The 21,392-nt window shown below is 37.4% G+C and overlaps 2 long non-coding RNA genes across 2 annotated transcripts in view; one reads left to right on the top strand and one right to left on the bottom strand.

Annotated features, from left to right (window-relative positions):
- Positions 1–21,392, top strand: part of LOC135078024 (uncharacterized) — a 520,464-nt gene that overhangs the window by 355,582 nt on the left and 143,490 nt on the right. The gene's annotated exons all lie outside the window — the stretch shown is intronic.
- LOC135077814 (uncharacterized) lies at positions 3,903–6,013 on the bottom strand. Its single transcript, XR_010258512.1, has 3 exons — positions 5,897–6,013; positions 5,518–5,635; positions 3,903–4,565 (listed from the first exon to the last, which is right to left on the bottom strand). It is a non-coding gene; the product is annotated as an uncharacterized LOC135077814 (long non-coding RNA).

The raw sequence follows: 21,392 nt of genomic DNA, 5'->3' as shown, positions 1-21,392 counted from the left end.
GGTTGCCAGATATCGTTATTACATTTTTACCATACACCCGCCCCATTGAAATTACATTTCAATCTTCAAACAAAGAAGTTAAAGTTATTAACATTACAGCTTACATTTTGCAATATAATACTTAAGCAATGAAATACACCTACAAACAAGAAGAAAGTAATTAAGTTAGTTAAGAAATGCACTTAACAAGAAAGAAATTAATTAAGGTAAGTAAGTTCAACAAACCTAAGCGCTCTTGGCGTCACACATAAGTACAAGCTCTTGGCATCATACAAAGTACACAACCATAAGGTGTCCTACGAGCTATAATAGCCTACCAGTTACATACTAGTAGTAAAACAAGTTTTGCCTATTGTAAATCCTTTAAATATAACAATGTAATTATGTATACAATATTTAGTTTAATACACAAGATAGTATATACTCATATTGTAGAAACAAATCAAACTATGTTTTTAATAATGAAAGTTAAACAAATACATAATTAACCTTTTAACTTTTACAGTTTAGACAGTAATTATAAAATTACATTTATCAGTTCTTAAGTTAATTATTTTGCTCAATAGGCAATGGGACAATTTTTGTAATAGGTCGAGAATACAAACCAGTTTTAGTTTTTACAACAACAGCTCGAATATGATTATCTTTACCTTTATATAATTCAACTACACGACCCAATGGCCAAGACATTGGTGGCTGATTATCATCCTTTAATAAAACAATAGTATTTAACATTAAATCTGGGTTTTCTTTGTACCATTTATACCTCATTTGTAATGTATTTAAATAGTCAGTCTTCCAACGCTTCCAGAAGGTTTGCCGTAGCTTACATATTTGTTGATATACATCCAATCTATTATCAGGAAATTCTGCAAAATCACCCTCCGGAAACGAAGTCAGACTGCTCCCAATTAAAAAATGAGCTGGCGTGAGACACTGCTCATCACCATCCAAGTCTCTCAATGGAGTTATTGGTCGACTGTTTACAATAGCTTCAATTTGAGTTAAGAGGGTATACAAATGTTCATAACAAAGTACAGTGTGTCCTAACACTCTCTTTAAATGATGCTTTACAAGTTTTACAGAGCTTTCCCATAACCCGCCCCAATGAGCTGAATGAGGAATTATAAACCGCCATTCAATACCTTCTGAAATTACATAATTTGAAACTTGTTCAAAATCGTTCTTAAACATGTTGAATAACTCATGAAGCTCATTTTTTGCCCCATGAAAAGTAGTACCATTATCACTGAATATTTTAGCACATTTACCTCGTCTAGAAATGAATCTACGCAATGCATTTAGAAATTCCTTAGTAGTGAGATTCGACACTAGTTCGATATGAATAGCTTTAGTACTCAAGCACACAAAAAGGCAAATATAACCTTTAGTTATAATAGGTTTCCTTATACGAGCAACTTTGACAGACAGCGGTCCAGCAAAATCTATGCCTGTGAACAGAAAGGGTCGAGAAGGAGTAATACGACATTTGGGTAGGTCAGCCATTATTTGTGAAGCAGTTTCTGCCTTAAACCTGTAACAACGTACACACTTGTGTATGAAATGACGCACAGAATTTCGAGTGTTTAGCGGCCACACAAATCTTCGTAAACTGGACAAAGTCGTCTGCGTTCCAGCATGCAAAAACCTCTCATGCTCATACCTAATCAACAAGTCAGTGACATGACAACGTGCTGGCAGTAGCAATGGAAATTTTTGATCAACAGGGATATCAGCATAACGTAAGCGACCACCCACGCGCAACATTCCTTCGCCATCTGAAAATATGTTTAAAAACTTCAAAGACTTAGAACAAGAACCAAGTTCCGAGGAAACATTACCATTAGCATTTTTTTGAAAATGAGCATGCTGCACGCATTTGATGATACAACTTGATGCTTGATTAAGCTCCTTACTTGTGAGAAATTCAGTGATTTTAGATTTAGCATTTTTCATATTGTTAATAAATCGACGTACCTACATAAGCCATGACTCTAACCAATCGACTCCAAGACGAATATCTGTCGAATAGTTCAAGAAAATCGTTTTTAGTCTCCTCAAAGGTAGGTAGTGCTACACTTGGCATGTCATTACAAGTGTCAACACCCACTGAGTCATCCTGAGAAAACACTTGAGGTGAATGAAGCCAAGGTGAGTCACTTTGAAAAAGCCAGTTAGGTCCATTAAACCATAATTTGCAATTGGAAAGATCCTGTGGTTCCAAACCACGTGAAGCCATGTCAGCAGGGTTCTCTGAAGACTTTACATGAAACCAATTGTCTTTAGGAGACACATTTTGTATTTGGCCAACTCTATTCGATACAAAAACATCTCGTCTAGCGGGATCACTCTGTATCCAACACAGGGTAATCATGGAGTCAGTCCAATAGAATGAGTTCTCAGAACTAATATTTAAAGTCTTGGAAACAGTGCTCATAAGCTTAGCAAGCAACAGTGCAGCGCAAAGTTCTAACTTAGGCAGAGTGACAGGTTTGAGAGGAGCAACTCTTGTCTTCGCACATACTAAGTGGACTGTAGTTTTTTCAGGACAACTGCAGCGGATGTACACGACGCAGCCATACGCCTTCGTGGAGCTATCTGCGAAGCCATGAAGCTCAACCCTCTCTGCGTCAGTATTAACCATGAGACGAGGCACTGAAATGACATTCAAGCATTCAAGATTGGCACAAAAAAATTTCCATTTAGATAAAATAGCGTCAGGCACCTTAGAATCCCTGTCAACGTTTGCCTTCCAGATATCTTGCATTATCAACTTAGCATAGACTGTAACTGGAGCAATAAAACCCAAGGGATCATAGACCTTAGCAATATCAGACAAAATATTTCTTTTGGTATGACTAGTGGAAGTATATTTAGGTACCTCGACCTGAAAGAAGAACGGTCACTCCCCATACAAAAAAAACCCAGACCCGACAGAAACGAGACATACCTCAGTTTTTTAGTCATGTCTTAATTAGTTAAATTATATATTTTTTATATTCGAAATCTATGTATAACACCAAAATATTACCCTTTGTTTTTGTTCAGGCGTTATACAAAAACTAATACAAAATGCCTATTTATCACCAAAATTGGTAAATGTATGTACCTAAATGTCTATTACAGCTGCTATGGAATGTATCTAGGTGACCTGGAGATACAGCCGGATTATACAGGGTGGTTATACATATGGAACGATAAGTGATCTCACTCGATTATTTCTAAACTATACAAGATATCGAAAAACTAGTTACTGATTCTGAAAGTGCTTCACGAGCTCTTTCAAATGGTACCAATATAATAGGTTACAGATAATGGAAGCTGGTAACATTGAATTTTTGGATTTTGTAACTTCTCGTTTCCACCCTGTATAATCCGGCTGTATCTCCAGGTCACCTAGATACATTCCATAGCAGCTGTAATAGACATTTAGGTACATACATTTACCAATTTTGGTGATAAATAGGCATTTTGTATTAGTTTTTGTATAACGCCTGAACAAAAACAAAGGGTAATCTTTTGGTGTTATACATAGATTTCGAATATAAAAAATATATAATTTAACTAATTAAGACATGACAAAAAAACTGAGGTATGTCTCGTTTCTGTCGGGCCTGGGTCACAGATGACCGTTCTTCTTTATCTGAGTTTGGCTCCCACTTCAAACCTAGCGTTTTAATACAAGAACCTTCTTTATTGTCAAAGGAAAAATGACATTTTTCAAGTTTTTCAGGAGGAAATTGCGACATTAACATTGAGCTATTAGAGTACCATTTGTGCAATTCAAACCTTCCTTTAGCTAACAACTCTTGCAACTCATTTATGGTATTTAATGCAGAAGAAAGATCATTCTCGCCATGCAAAATGTCATCAAAGAAGGTACTTTGAAGTAATGCCTTAGAAGCAGATGGAAAATTATCACCTTCATCCTCAACCAATTTCACCAATGTCCGTGTAGCAAGGTAACTGGCTGATGCTGTTCCATATGTAACAGTATCCAGCTGAAGACACTGTATATCATGCGATGGATCATCTCTCCACAGGATGCGCTGAAGTGCTTGATACTGAGGTTTCACTCGAATTTGCCTGTACATTTTAGTTATATCAGACACAAAAACATAAACATAGGTACGAAATCTCAGAAGTATGGTAAACATGTCAGGTTGAACAACAGGACCCACAAGAAGTACATCATTTAAGCTCAAGCCCGTAGAAGTGGGTTGAGAACCATTGAATACAATCCTAAGCTTGGTAGTAGAGGAACTTTCCTTCAAGACAGCATGATGAGGCATGTAATATTCAATTTCATCACTTTTGTGTGGATTTATATGAACAAAGTGAGCATGGCCAAGTTTAAGAAATTCCTCAATAAATGCTTTATAGGCCTTAAAAAAGTCAGAATTATTTTGGAATTTTTTCTCCAATGACATAAGACAACGAAAAGCAACATTGTAAGAATTACCTAGTTTTGGTAGAAGTTCTTTGTTTATTGGCAAATCGACATGATACCTTCCTTCTTCATCCCTGGACACAGAATCAAGGTAGCTCTGTTCGCACCTTTTCTCCTGAAATGACAACATATTATCATTAGGCATTTCTTCTAATTGCCAAAATTTTTTAATGTCGTTATGTAGGACAGACAAATGACATTGGCTTTTTAAACCCGAAACATGTTGACCTACCACAGACAATTCACCACAAAATACCCAACCAAATTCAGTATTTATTAATGTGGGCATATTTGGACCTAGATCGATCTTGCCTTCTCGAAGACATTTTGCAAAACATGAAACACCAAGAATCATATCAATGTCCTTAGACACATTGAAATTAGGGTCAATAAATGCAAATGCATGAGAGACGGCAGTGCCTCTTTAGACACATTGACCATTGGTAAAGGATCAGTAATAAAATCTAACACACCGAATTCTGAACAATATTTAAAATCAGAACAGTTAGAATAAACTGATAGTGCAACTTTATGCTTTATTTTACAAGTATGACCTCCCACCCCGGCCACAGTTTGACTAGCATCTTCAAAATTAACACAGTCCAATTTATTAGCAAATGCAGAACTAATATAATTCTTTTGGCTACCTATGTCCAAAAGCACAGTGCAGTCATATCGCTTACCATCACTGTCACACACATTCACTAATGCAGTGGGCAGAAGGGACACTTGACATACAGAGGTACTATTTTGTGTAACTATTGAAGATGTCATTACAACATTACTCGGGGAATTGATGTGAGAATCATTTGAAGTAGAGCTACGGGCAGAAGTCTCATTACATGTCTGCGAATCAAGATGTAATAAGTGATGATGCTTTTGTAAACACTTTTTACAGACAATATTGGATGTGCAATTGCTAGTACAATGTTTATCTGATAAACAAACAACACACAAATTAGTTTTGTTAACAAATGTCTGTCTGTCATTGGGACTCAATTTAATGAATTTAAAACACTTGTAAGTTGAGTGATTTTTGTTGCAATACAAACAAGAAAATAACTTACCATTTGCACTTCTGCCGCTGCCAACAGTCACATGACTAGTGCTCTTTGCCGGAGGCACGACCTTTGTAGTGCTCACTGCTTCATCACGGCATAGCATATCTAATGCTTGGCAGCGCTGCTGTATAAAGTTAAGAAATTGTTGCAAACTAGGGAAATCACTGGAATCTCTATGCAATTCAAAGTCACGCAAAGAACTGTAATCAATTTTTGTTGACAAAATATGTATGAGAATAATATCTTGCAATTTTGAAATATTCAGTGATAATAGTGAGTTATAATACTGCATAAAATCATTTGTTAATTGCCTTAGTGTATAAGATTTACCATTGACTTTATGTAAAGACAAAATGTGTTGCAAATGATAATTAGCTATAAGAACCTTATTGTCATATCTTGATGTAATCGCAGACCATGCCTTCACGTAGTTTTCGTTCGTACATTCCAAAGTCGTAACCAAAGAGGCAGCTTCGCCGACCAAACACGACTTCAAGTAATAGAACTTCTGCACAGGACTTAAATCTTCATTTCCGTGTACCATAATGACGTATAAATCCTTGAACGACAACCAGTCTCCATAACTTCCACTGAACTTGGGCAACGATATCTTGGGAAGATTCGGTTTATGCTGGTGCTCTTGCGTCGATCCGGAGTCACTCGCCGATGAGTTACAATGATGCTTCAGCGCCTCACGACGTTCACGAATGTCAGTTAGTATTCTTTGACACCTTGACTCGATTTTCGATCCCTCAGCGGTCTCTGAAGTATCCATCGATTCCAAATTGAGATTGACGTCCTCCAATCTCGTAAAAAGACTGCTAATTCGTTCGGCGGCAACATCCAACATGGCGGTGGATTTTACGGTAGAAATGTCCCCCAGCTCATTTTCCACAAGTGATAAGCGGCTTTTGATGTATCTTCTCACATTTATCAATTTTTGCTTGTCTTGATGAGCAAAATCACTGCTGGTATCCTCGCCGGTTAGGGGCATTTTGAAAGCACGCAATAAGTGGTATGCAATGCGTTAACGTCACCCCGGGCCGGCAGCACACAACACGAAAGGACTGCTCCAAGTACAGACTCCTGCATCCAGCTCTGAAGGACCATGAACAGAGTGATGCGGCAGGTACAAAAGACACTTAACTTCAGTGATATTCTATTTATTGAGAAGATAATTTACAACCATGTGCACACACTTGAATGGTAGGAAAAAGAGACCATAGAGAGGGGCCATAGAGCATACAACGCTTCTGGGTTGCCAGATATCGTTATTACATTTTTACCAACGCTCAAAGTATAAAGATATCTTTTTATGTCTATTATACTGTTTACGCAAATTCCAACGCAGTAACTATAACTCGAACTTAAGTAATACTCAACACTTCGCGAGTAAGCTCTCAGGATTCCCGCGAACATTGTTATGTGAGCCAAACGCGAATATTACCCAGTTTCTTTCTTTGCCTTATCAAAAGATTGCGAATAAAACTTAATGCGGCCTCATTTTCCGTGGCCATCAAATTTTTTTCTTTCAACGAAACAACATCCATGTCTCGAACAAGAAAAAACAAGCATCATTTTAATATCTCCTCCGAGAGACTCCGGCACTCACTTAAAACTCGCAAAGATTGGACATAATCTTTTCTCAACGAAAGGAAACTTTTCAATCGGATTTAACTCAGTTCCTTATCTAATCGCAAAGTTACGTCAAAATTTCGAACCGTTCCAAACTCGATCGAAGTTGGGGCTATCGAGGTGTTGAGGAAAAAATATTCCTATTGACTCGTGCCATAGACCGAGTGGACAGTAGACAGTTTTCATAATAGATGTTTTTGTCATGGCACATCGCCGCAAGTGGAATTGGATCGGCCACACTCTCCGAATGGATCCCAATCACATCCTCACATGCTCCAAACAGGCTCTGGATTGGAACCCCTAAGGAAAACGCAAACGTGGTCGCCCCTAGCAAACTTGGCGGCACATTGTAGCAGACAAGGCGAAGAAAATCGGCAAGACCTGGAGCGAGATCAAACGCGAAGCTCAAGACCGAACGCGATGGAGGACTATTGTGGACGCCCTCTGCCCCATCTAGGGGACATAGGACCTTAAACAACATCTATGAACCTAATAATAGAGTTGATTTTGCCACAAAAATGTAGAGTGTGTAGTGCTGTCGTCTGTAGGTACAAAATCGTTAAGTTATACTGTCCATCGTTTACATTTTCGCAGAAACTCACTATTTTCCATATTTTAAAAATATTACTTTTATTTTCATCGTATTAAAAGACCCAATTCTTTTAAGAGCACGCTTTCAATTTGGCTGAAAAAGCGCGGTAGATAATGAAACCTCAGCTTTTTATTTCTAGGAGAACACTAATTTTAAAGAGTGATCATCTTTCATTTCCAAGAAATAACTTATGATACCTCCTCTTAATTTTGGTAGGCTCCAAGTTCATAAATATTAGGGTTTGGCCAAAGCAACGCGATCAGCCTGCGTGCGCGATGGAGATCAATGCGTTGAGGTCTGATCGCCATTCGCCGTCGTGCATCGTTGGTTTGGCTGAACCTCGCTAGAAGCCCTTTTATCAGGCCTGTCCACTTGTCCACAGCATGTTTTCCATGTTAAGTGTTGTCCATGATACTGAATAAACATTTCTCCTTTCTTTCTTTCAACGTTCAATGATTAATGGAGCCGCAAGTTGTAGTACTAAAGTCCCTTTACCACGGCAATCCAGTTTTGCAGTGATCCAGTAATGCAGTGATCCAGTAATGCAGTGATGCAGTGATCCAGTAATGCAGTGTCCCGCATAACTGGACTGTCGTGTGAGCACAATAAGTATGTGTTTCAAATTCGAATTCCAAATTCAAACGGATCGGGTTTTTGCGGTACTTATACTACTAAATGGGATCCTGCAAAAAACGGGATGTCACCTTGGGAAAGAACCTTAACCTGGACATTCATCAGGCGACTCTTGTATTGCAATTCCACATCTATTAACAACTAAATAAGACCCAACCATGTGGTATGCCCACGCATTGTACATGCCCAGCGCTGGGCTTTTTTACTGCGGCGTCTATTACTTCTCAACCTATGGACGTCGCTGACAAGTGTTCACGACACGCAATAACGGTATTTTTGTCGAAAAAACTTTTCAACGAGTTTATTTTACTTTCTACTGTGCGTTGGTTTCGAGCCACACCTATTGGAGCTCAATATTGTTTCTAAACTTTCACGGTCATTACTGAGAAAAATTATTGGTGGTTGTTAACTGAAATTTCATACTTTTAGTTACTAATTACGTAAAAGAGTGTCGAGAAATTTAGTACAGTAACTTGCTTTTAGTAACAAATACTCGCTACTGACCAAAAATTCGCACTTTGGTCAAGTAAACTTGACTAAAACGGCCAGTTCAGACACGTTTAGCCAGCGAGCAAGTGAGCAGACTGAGGGCGCTACCGTACTCGCCTTTCAAATAGAACAAAATGGATTAGCTCCACTAAACGACTTAGGAACATACTCGACTAAATTTTTCTGTTCGAACACGTTTAGTTACTTACTTATTTACTCGCCACTCAACCAAATTACTCGACTAGTGTGAACAAGGCTTTACGAGTCAGTTTTTTATCCATAGTTAACTAATAGTCAATTATTGTTACAAGTTAGCTAATGAAAAAATTAACCATTCCTTTTTGTGTAGGTATCTCAAAACGTATTTATGTTTTTTTTTTGGTTTGAGGGTTGAACTCGTTTGATTTGTCCTAGGTTGGATTTCCACCCTGTTGAACTCTCAGATTCACAACGTCAGTCGTGTGTGTTTCACTTCATTACAGAACAGTAAACCCCTCGGGACCTATTCATATTCCAGGAATATGATGTTATGGCTAGGTTACCCGAGAAGTTTGTAACCAGTTACCATGAAAATAATTCTTAGAATCCAATGATGGTATAGACTACCAACTACAAACTTATTTATTTACCCTACACTTATTGTAAGGGGTGGAATTTCACCATCACCTGGAGGGAAAGTACTGTAGATAAAAAAAAATATTCAAAGAAAACAACCCTTTATTTTTAAAAAGAAATAGAACTTGATCAATAGAAATGCATTTAAACTTAGTGGGTTGTTAGCTAAGTTTAAATGCATTTGCATTTATTCCTTCTAATGATATTATGAAAAAATACTTAGGTATGTGTATTTTACCTGCAAAGTTAGATTTGTTTTCAAATACGATAAAATCATATGAACTATCGGCATTGAACTCTATTTTGTTCATTTTTTTAATAACCTTGTATTTAGTGGAATACATACAAGGTACAAACTCTCTATCAAATAAGTGAGGACCCGGAACGACGGCATTACTCCTCCGTCTCCCTCTTCCCCAGTTTTGTTACAATAAAACCTTGTCTTTAGCGGAAGACAAGGTACCATTTAACTCTCTGTCTGTCAACAACTTTAAATTACAAAACCCGCAAATGCAACCCCTTGCAATGCCACAGAGGAGAGCGGACGTGTCTCTGAATAAGTTTGTCCTCTCTTCAATTAAGAATTTGCCGAGGCGAATTCCTGGCCCTCACGAAGAAGACAGTAAGCAAAATACAGAGAAAATAACAGGATTTTATTTATTTTTATACAACAGAAAGCTTTAATGACTAGAAAAATTTACTGTGGTCATGCTGTGCTGTGAAAGAGTTGAATTCGAAGGTAAAAGTAAGGGTGTTTCTTCATTGATTTATTTATTATATTTGTGAAAAACTTTAGCACTAAGTCACTCGCGATATATTTATTACCATTTTATTATTATTTTTTGTCCATACTACACTAAAAACTTATTATTTCTCATTTCACTCCCTCGTGTAACTTTTTCATTGGTTTCACCTTTTTTACGTAAATGAACTGCCGTGAAAAAATAGCATACAGACAGAATTATTCTTAAAATAAGATTTTGTGTGTTTTAATTACTTCATATAGATGACCCACGCTGAACTGTCCCACCAAACTCAATGACAGGGGGGCGCTACCATCGTTCAACTATATGGTTTCCAACATGGCAGCAAAAATCGGAACCAGCGATCCGGTATTGACGGTGGCGCCCCACTGTCAATGTCATGGATAGGACAGTTCAGTATTTTGGAACTATATTTATTACTGACACAATGGCGTGTCAACAACTGACGTCAGACCTGAAAAAATTTGCACAGAAACAACTCTAGATAGACAAAGAACCCGTTCAGAGGCAGAATAACTTAAACACAAGTGAAAAGTCAACATAAAAGTTATTTATAAGCACTAAACGCCGGGTTGGCCGTAAATTTTCACAACCTTGTATTTCCCGGTTTTATTGCTGACTAGCTATTTGCAACGAATTTGCTCGCAAGTTGAATGTAAATATTTAAGGTAGAGCCTCGCTCTTGACGAAAACTCTTTTTTCGGTCAAACTATTGAAAATTGTGAAATAGATTAGGTACTAAAGGCAAAACTACTTTTGATATAGATTTTTTTACCCAGGAAAACGACCAGTCCATACCTAATGCCGGGGGCGGCATATGATTTGACTAGATTTAAAATCGATAGTACGTCAGCCTTCCACAAATGGTTGCTATTGACTCTACAATAAACTATTACATAAATTCGTCATTTTAATTTCATGCTTGTTAACTATCTCTATTAAATATGTGAAAAATCCTAAGAATAACATATTCCTTAATAATCTAACGCTCGTATTCACAGACGATGCTTGCTTAAATGAAGTAGCAAATCAAACGCACAGCGTTGAATAGAGCTCTGTAATTGGTTCATGTGTCACCCTGCGCATCCACGCGCACTGTGAGACCTCATAGTAATGTTTGTGAATACGGGCGTAAAAGTATTCTAATTAAAAAACGTACCTATAAAATGAGAGGCCCACTTGTTTTCCAAACAATTTCCAACATTAAACAAAACGTAATTATGCCTATCTCGTTTTAGATGAGCTTACTATTTACCACCATAATAAATAAACTCGAAGAAAAACGGTTTACTGAAGAAAGTTTCGGCGCTTGAACCAAATGGGAAAGTTGAGTCAAATCGCTTATTTACGTACAAATTAGTGCTGCTGCGGTGACCGGTTATCGATAAAATTAAAGTCGTGTTACTTAATTTACTTCGTTGGGTTTTTTAACAGCATCGGTAGCGTTGATGTTGGGAGGTGTAAATTTAATTTTACAAAATTTTCAGGGCAAATATCAAGTCTAGTGACTCTCAAAGATTCAATCTATTTTTACTCACAACGGGGAAGCTCTTGACCTGTATCTGACTGGATGGAAAGTGATGATAAAACAGGGTGGAAGCAAGATTCTCTCGGAATCCTTAACCACAGATGAACTGGCTATCTTACCTCCAACTGGTCATACCATTGTTGTTATGGCTAGTTACGTGGGATGGTGGTATAAACCAGGCGGACTTAGAACAAGCTCTACCACCAACCAACCTGAGCAGGAAATTTTGCACCTACTGGGAATCAAACCCAAGATCTCTGGGTCTGAGACAGGTGATGGTGTGAAACCAATCTCAAGAACATACTTATCAAACAAAAAATAGATTTCCATGTCATCGATAAAATCATCATCGATAGTTGAACACCACTACTATAAGTACAAAACAAATTTTACGAGACTTCCGAGCCGGACGAAATTACAACCTAGTTCGATTCCCGGCCGTATCAGGATAGCTATTTCAATCTGTTTTACGACTTGCCCGGGATCTTCGCAATATCAATGAAGTGGAATTTTATGAATAAAGTATAACGTTTTAAGTCAAAATCGGGGATGGTCTTCGAGGATTCTGCAGATGCGTAAACAGTTTTGGGGACATTTTTCCATTTGGAATCCAGAGATCTCGATGGGAGTGTGTATAAAAGTTGGGTAAACATCTCATGATTATTGAGGCCAAATCCTCCATTTGCCGGGTAAATTAGTGTGGAGCGTGCTCCTGATGGTTGTAAAGGTTCCTCTTAATTTCTTGTATTTTACTGGCTCGGATGCAACAACAAACTCTTTTGGAGTTATTTTAGGTAACTACATACTCTACATAGTTACTGTTTAGGTACCATTATTGCACATATTATGCACATCATACTTTAAATTATTTTTTATTTTAGCTCGATTCTTGTAATACAAAATAAACTCGGAAGAACAAAATAGGTAACCTGGTAACATTATTAACAATATTGACTGCACTTTTTCTCTCTGTATAAAAAGCTGGTGGTGAAATAAAAGCAGGTAGCGGTACCTCTAGCGACGCCTTACATTCATATATATTTCTTTTTATTTCATTCTTACTTTTAAAATATCAGTACATTCTGTATTTTATGCCTTCGCCAGAACATGTGCGGAACAAAAATTATATTCAAATCTCCAACGTCCTCTTTTGGGGTACAAAATGGGAATTATTTCCCCCAAACTGTTGCAGTGATAATTCTCGAGTTGCACCTAAAGAGCAAATTGAGGCCAAATTAATTTAGCCTGAGGCCACCGCGGTAAGTTGCGGCCGGCTGTAATGTAAGGCATTACAGCCCACTGCGGAGATATTTTCATTTAGTGAGGAATGCTGCCTGCGGGGTTAAATAAAAACTATTATACAATCCTCTTCCGACAAAGAAGTCAAATATTTTTATAAGCAATGTTCAACAACAATTTTTAGGATACCGTACCCAATAAAACTTTCAACCGTATTCACAAACATTACTATGAGGTCTCACAGTGCTCTATTCAACGCTGTACGTACATTCGATTTGCTGCTTCACTTAAGAAAGCATCCTTTATGAATACGGGCGTAAGTAATAGTACCACCCAAAAAAGTGCCAATAAGACTTTCGACCGTATTCACAAACATTACTATGAGGTCTCACAGTGCGCGTGGACGCACTGGGTGACACACGAACCAATCACAGAGCTCTATTCAACGCTGTGCGTTCGATTTGCTGCTTCACTTAAGCAAGCATCGTGTGTGAATACTGGCGTTTATGAACGAACATGCCTTCGCTCTGTTTGTCATCGGCATCGGCCTGCATCCCATTATCCAAAATATAAAGACGACTCGCAGAGTGTAGATATTGCCGCTATCACAAAAACAGTAAAATAAGTTAATAAGATAATCGAAGACATAAATGTAAATTAAACTTACAAAATCCCCTACGAAGAACGATCTTCTGTCGTCTTGTTGTCGCGAAGTGAAAGGAAGAAATCCTACATTTAAAAAAACTGAATGTTTCCAATTAGGTTGGCTTGAAAGTTCCTAAGACGTATCCCTGAATTTACATACTTTAAACTTTATGTTTTATTTTTCAATTTTTTTCTGCCTAAGATAAACTAAACCGTCCAAACAACCGTAAAAACCAGCTATTAGATACCATCATTGTTATGAAGCGAAGCTTTTATTGTACCTACCGTCGAATTACTCAAGTTTATTCGCTAATAAACTTGTATGTTTAGGTCCTACAAGAGCAATACTTGGATTGAAGTATTAAATAATGATGCTAAGTCTCTCACGCAGGTTAGAACAAACCCACGGGTATTAAAGTAAACGGAAAACCTAGAAGTCTATCGAAAAAACGGTCTGAGGATACCATGGTGCTTGGATTGCTTGCTATCCTTGTAACAAAATGACAATTTTAGGCTTAGATAGACTTTCCTTCCACTAACTGTAACTGTAGAGTAGGTACTACTATTTAATTGGAAGTACAGGACATTTAATAATGTTTAACCCCTCGAGTAGGTATCTACGAACATAAGACCGCCGGCAGTTGCGCCATTTTATACCGATTTTCCGTTAAGTAACAAGACCGCCGAATTGCTTCTTTCAGGCCAGTCTGACCAGTTCGCTTTATTAAATAATTCACTTGTAGGTACATCTGCATAGTATAATACATGCTTATGGGTGGACGTCATCTCAATTTTACACAATTCTAGGCCACGTGCTATAACTTAAAGTAGTAAGGGACTTGTGCGTGCATGCCTGAAATATAGCGCTGGTAGAGTAAAAAGATTATGAGACATGTAAAGGCTCCTTAAGAGCAAAATATCTGACGATTTGTAAGTACTATTTAATAGTCTAAACTAAACAAATAAAAAAATTTGACTTTGACTACGAATTTTTAAAGGTTCAGGTAATTAGTTAAAGGACATTATTCCTAGAATAGAGCTTATTTCACTTGTCAAAGGTACCTCTATTTGCTTTAGGTATTCTAAAAGGATTTTATGCCTACTTTGCTCCCCGACATAATAGCTAGAGTGGCTTTTTGATCGCTGAAATTTTAATGCATGAATACACGCACCATCTAGAAAATGATACTTTTACAGGCATATTTTCATAGCCAAAATTCCTAATTTTATAATGTATTAGAGAATATAAACTTAATAATAGATGAATGTAGCTTTGTTTATATTTTGCGGTAACTCCGATCGTAGTCGCTCGTTGTAATCACTTACCGGTAAAATCTAATATCAATATCAGGTAAATATCTGATTTATCGAGTTAAACAATTGTCACAACTCACTTAAAACCCTGTGCCTATGAAACTACAAAAATCATATTCAATTTGATATTTATAGTCGGTTGGTAGTTATTGTCGGCCGTTTGGTGTAGTGGTTCAGAACGGACTACTATGCCGAGAGGTCCCGGGTTCGATTCCCGGCCGGGCAGAAATTGAAATGATGAATTTTAATTTCTGTGACGGGTCTGGGTGTGACTATGTATAATATGTATGTATTTAAAAAAAAAAAAAAAAAAAGTATATAAGTAGTATATCCGTTAAGCTAGCACCCATAACACAAGCATTAAGTTGCTTACTTTGGGGCTAGCTGGCGCTGTGTGAAATTGTCCAAAGATTATTATTATACTTACCTGCTTATTTTCACTTTCTGGGAAGCGTACTCAAGATCGTTAAAACCAAACTATTGCTAGATTTAGGTTAACTATTTTTAACTATTTTCTTTAGTTATACATTAGGTACAAGCTTTCCGCCCGCGGCTTCGCCCGCGTGGAATTTCGTCTGTCACAGAAAAACTTTATCGCGTTGTCTCTGTTTCAAAAACCGGGATTAAAAATATCTTATGTCCTTTCCCGGGACTCAAACTACATAATATCTATGCCAAATTTAATCAAAATCGGTTCATTGGTTTAGGCGTGAAAGCGAGACAGACAGACAGACAGAGTCACTTTCGCATTTATAATATTAGTATAGATTGTCTAAAGTCAAGTCGTGGTTTCCCGTCTCGGTCTCTTGACACGGTCTTTTGTCTCTGTTGCGGCACGAACCACCGTCTTTACTACCAAGGAGGCATTCGACGGATATTTCAGTAAAAAAAATATTTTCTCAAAACCTATCCAGTGTGGTATCAAATAAAAGGGCTTTTTAAGCAGCTTACAAAAATGTATGTTATTATCTTTTTAGTTTTTGTTTATTCAATAATAATTTTATTTTAATCTTTTTAGTTAAATAACATACATTTTTGCAAGCTACTTAAAAAGCCCTTTAATTTTTTAAGATATTATGGCCCCTAAAATCTCATTTTGATTTTTTTCAATTTAATATAGCCAGTGTCACTCACACGATTAAAGACGAATCTAACGACACCTCTCATGCTAAAATCGGTCAAGCCGTTTAGGCTGTAGACCGTGCCTAAGAAATATACATACATACATACATACATATTATATAGACTCGAAAAACATAACCCTCCTTCTGGCGCAGTCGGGTAAAAAATAGCTCCATGTTTCTGAAGGTATGATAGGTGATAAGCCATTGACCTTTACGAGGCATTCTCATTAGAATCACATTGGTGTAACCGCCTCAGATATCGGGTCGTCGCAATCGTAAACCGTGCTTTGAATTTATTATGAGGCAACACTGAAACGCGCGGGAATTATGTCATGGGTAGGGAATTTTGGAACATATGTTGCCAGGAAGGGCGTGTGATTTCGAAAGAACACTCTTCCAACCAAGGGACAGATGTGTGAACTACAGGGGGCCGAGTGTGAGTTTACGTCAAACGCATTAGATGTCGACTGCTTAAAAAAGTGACATTAAATTTGTGACAGATTGTACAGCGCTCCTAGCGGATTCTTTCAAGAACTAAAATCTAACTATTCACTGTTTTACGCCCCATAAATACAAGGAATTTTGCTTCATTTCAACTTTTTTAAGATAGCTGACTAAGGCAAGACCAGAAATTAAGTAAATAAAGTGATTGCATATAGTAAACTAATATTATGTTATAAAAAACTGCATAGTAAACTAAAACTAGTTTGCTAGTACTTATTCAAAATCACACGATAAGATACAGTCAATACAAAAAATATCTTTGAACATTTTAATTTTCATTTTTTTCATATTATTGAAGTCTTATTAAGTTAGAAAAATTAAACTAACCGAATTGAGAACCTCCTCCTTTTATTGAAGTTAAAAAGGCCTTTCTGTGCGTAACATTTAAAATGTCTAAATGTACCAACAATATCATATTACATGAGCGTGCAAATATGTATCAAAGACTAACGCAATAAAACGCGCCATTGATGATGCAAAACAGTCACGGGCATTTTGTAAACAGCGCTCTATCGCTCTCTCTGATGTAGCGAATTAGTCAATAGGGATGCCAATACAAGTCTTAGTCGATCGAATCGAGTCATTTCTCAATGAATTAATAGTACACCTTTTAATCGGATATTTAAGGTCTGAATCCGAATAGACTTGTGTAAGAAATAAAAAAAAGTAACGTAAAGTAACAAAAAATATGCATATTAAATCATACCAAAAAGAACACCCGCTCATGCTAGCTAAGACTTACGTGGCAAGACTAACAGCATTTTGAGGAACTATAGCAAATCAGAACCACAGACCATTCTCCTAGCGAGTCGATCTAAGAGTTCAAAGATGAGCTTCAAACATGAGGCTGAAAAAATACATTCCCATAAAATACCTACCCCAATATCCCATGGTTACATGGATATGATGGAGAGAAATCGATTCTTATCGATTTCATATCGACACCCCTATTAGTCAACAAAAACAATTTGGACCATCAAAGAAAGCAATTTTCGTGTTCGTTATTCCCTTCACGTGTGCCGAGGTGGTGCGAATGAATGCCTTATCTGTAGGGTAAGTGAGCATGAATTTAAACCAAAGGACCTATTTTTGTCATGAAAATTCCTCGCTTCCAAAGATGTTGGTTTTAAATCCAAGCTACACCTTATAAAAGATTATCCCTTTTTTAACGAGTCTTTTGATTTTTTCTTTTCAGATAATATGCTAAAAGTCACACTGTAGCTAAATCCATGAAACCTTACCCCAGCACTTAATCAATGAAGGTTCAAAACCTCTTAGTAGAAGGCCATGACGCAACATTTTTTTGAACAAAGACAAAACTGAGCAAAGGAGAGTTGAACCAAATTAAACCAATGCATGAAACAAAGCTCCCCCTAACAAAATCAGGAAAAAAGGAATCCGCACAAAATAGTCCTTGAGACAAACTAAAATCGACCACCAATCAGCGTCAAAGGTAAAGAACAAAAGGAGGGATCAATTTCGCGTAATTGCATCACTTTTCACTGGTCCGCCATTAACGTAACCTTTTTTAATCCAGTTTTTTCCGGTATAGACCGGATATGGCCGGAGAAGTAACGGACCACTTATTCGAATCTATTGAATGGGCCTCTTGGACACTAACTACTACTTTTCGAGTTTCTAACCCGTTTAACGGGTTTTAATAGATTGGGAAAGCGATATATAGGGCCATTTATTTAGTCTTTTTCTCTTGCCGAAATGAACCGTATAATGGAACTTGGCACGGATTTCTGACGTGATCCTTTTGCAAATCGGTGTTTCGGCTTAATACTTACTCTTTCGTGAATGTGTTCCCATTCTCGGTGCTGATAGAAATAATGTGCACCTATTTTTAATGCCGTATACTTACTCCTTTCAGATCTTATAGAAAATACTTAAAGTACAACATTAAATATACTGACATTGTCAATTCGTCATCATAGTAGAAAATGAGAAAAAACACTTTGATCTCAAATATTACTTACATTAAAAATATAATCCTTTGGTTAAATTCATCAATCACGAAAAAAGGTAGGTTAATTCTTTGCTGACTATACTTGCAACTCTTGCAAGTCTATTGGAATAAATTGAAATGATCCAGGTATCGGATTTTTTTTACTGTTTACCATTAATTTAAATAACATTTTAGCCAAATTTTTCTTTACATTATTATCTTTCATTTTCAAAACTTAACCAATGAAGTAACAAATCGGAATAATTTATAACCAATGCTACTTAACCCTGCAAAGCCGTTGCTTATATTTACGGTTGTTGGTTTACAAAACGGACCCAAGGGACCGTAGCAAATTGTTCCCGAGGGGTTTAGTCTATCAAAAATAACAGCCAGTGGAATTCTTATTGAAAATCAATGTTCAAGAAGTAAGCACTTGGCTTATCTCCTTAATTTTAAAGTCAAATTCTTAATCCTTGGAGATTCGGCGCACGTTGCCCGGGCGCTGTTTTGCGTTGCAAATTTCCCTGTTGCTATAGGGTTAAGGTCTGTTTATTATAAAATTATAGTTAAACTGCTTGTTAAGCTTTTGAAACGTTCCGCTAGTGAAGCGGTGTTAATGTAAGCAGATTGATTTTGAAGTTTAGTTTGTTGTGAGCAATAATAGAGTAGCTAGATGGTTTGCTTATTAACTTTGTTCGTAGATGTTTTCAGTGAAATTATTTTTCTTTTATTTACCACTTATATTTATTTTTACCTTAATTATTTATTTCTTCTTTCTTCTTCTTCTTACCTTAATGATATTTTTCTAACACTTTATTTTATTTACCTACACTATCCCATTGACGAAACCTGTGGTGATTTACAAACCATAAATATTGATTACCAATCAAAGAAAACTCATAAATTGCACTTAAGCAACTTTATCACTCTAGCAAACTTGATTTTCAACCCAAAAGAGTAGAAAAATTAAACTATTTGTTTGGATTTAGAAAAGCAAAATGAAAATAGATTTTTTGTAAAATACCTATCCATTTCAAGAGTAAGGTAGCCATCCATCACAATACAACGTCTATCTGAGTATCCGTCTACCCACCGAGCGATGCGATTTGCAAGTCGGAACAACCACGGTAGCTTTGAATTTTGTATCGGCGATTTGACTTTAAAATCCAATGCCCGTTTATCTGTGGCTCTCGAGGGTTTCGACTCAATGTTTATTTGGTAACAGATACCATTGGTATACTCGTATTCGTTGTATAAAAATGCCGTCCACAGCTGGACAAAGCCCTCCCCCACAGTGGCGGCGTAGCATGGGATGGTACTCGGGGCGATCCCCCCCTCCTGTCATAAGTCAAGGCTAAGGCACCCCAGAATGGTCTGTTGCCCCCCAAGATTTTTGGTACCCCCGTATCATGACATTTCATGACCGTCTTTGTTATGTAGATGCGCCAGTGAGTACTATTTTGCGCGACTGTTGTCACCCCCTGATGCTTGGCACCCGGGGCGGACCGCACAAAAACCAGCACAATGAAGGGCTTGACTGTAGTAGGTATACTTAGTACTCACTAGAAGTCTTTACAACATACTTATTTTGGAAGATGTCGTAATACGTGTGTTACACAGGAAGATTTACGCACAGCATTCCGACGAATTCCTGCCGCTGAGCAAAATGTTTTTAAATGGCCAACAATATAAAAATTAACGACATCATAAACACAGTTTATTTTCCTCGTGAGCATTTCACGTTGCGGAAACGTGCTATTGTTCCATTTTGTAACCCTTGAGCTGATCTTGTTAAGGTTCAAAATTGAACGGTCGTGTAAGGCGAGTGACAATACTGTCTATATTCTTTTTTCGCAAGATAAATTCTATGAAAGACATTCTTAAGTAATTTCTTGTGTTGTTACGACGGTGGTTTCCGTCTCTTTCCCGACGCTTTTGTGAGGGGTTTTAGCTTTTTTTATTAATATTTTCTAGAGTACACAAGAGAGGCTGGCATAAAGTTTATAAGATGGCTTGCATCAAGGTTTTACTGACGCCTAGCATCATCATAATTTTCAAATCATAAATCAGAAGAAATGATCCTGCTAAAAACCTAGAAAGTTCGTTGGAAGGCTCAGCAGTGGTCAATAACCTTAAATCAGACTAAATTTTGAGTCAATATGAGCGGATTTAATTGTCGTTAACTGAGTGCGTTAAAACAGGTTCATTATTATTACAAACGACCCGGTCTCTACTCGGCATGATCCCGAGGATTGTGCGCCTACAAAATTGGAATGATTCGTAAATCCCGGTTAATGTACCGATTTACTCGTTAAGGGTCCATGTTACGGTACGGTTAAGGTATTTACACATAGGCACAGTACCGTGATATAGGCGGGGCACATAGCTCGTAGAGACGATGGCCGTTGGGGCAGAAAAGTTCTTGAGTGGCGACCACGGGCTGGAAGACGTAGCGTGGGCAGGCCTCCTACTAGTTGGACCGACGATCTGGTAAAGGTCGCGGGAAGAGCCTGGATGCGGGCAGCGCAAGACCGTGCATTGTGGAAAACCTTGGACCTTGCCCTTGTCCAGCAGTGGACGTCATTTGATTGAAACGAACGAACCGAAGTACCGTGGCCCTAAGGATAATAAAGCATGTATCAATATTTTTTGTCTCAAAAATTAAGCGGTGAAAAAAAATTAATATAGGTATGAAAAATCATTATTTTGTTTCTTTATTATTTTCTTTGTTTAAATAAGATGTTTTTATCTGGACCCTTGCGTCATTGTAATCGATAATAATAAATCCACGTGAACGAAGCCGCGGGAAAAATCTAGTTTACTTTGTGATTTTACAGTTTTTTATACA

Source organism: Ostrinia nubilalis, chromosome 14 (assembly GCF_963855985.1).
Source record: "Ostrinia nubilalis chromosome 14, ilOstNubi1.1, whole genome shotgun sequence".
Classification (NCBI taxonomy): domain Eukaryota; kingdom Metazoa; phylum Arthropoda; class Insecta; order Lepidoptera; family Crambidae; genus Ostrinia; species Ostrinia nubilalis.
This window is presented reverse-complemented; position numbering and strand designations above follow the sequence as displayed.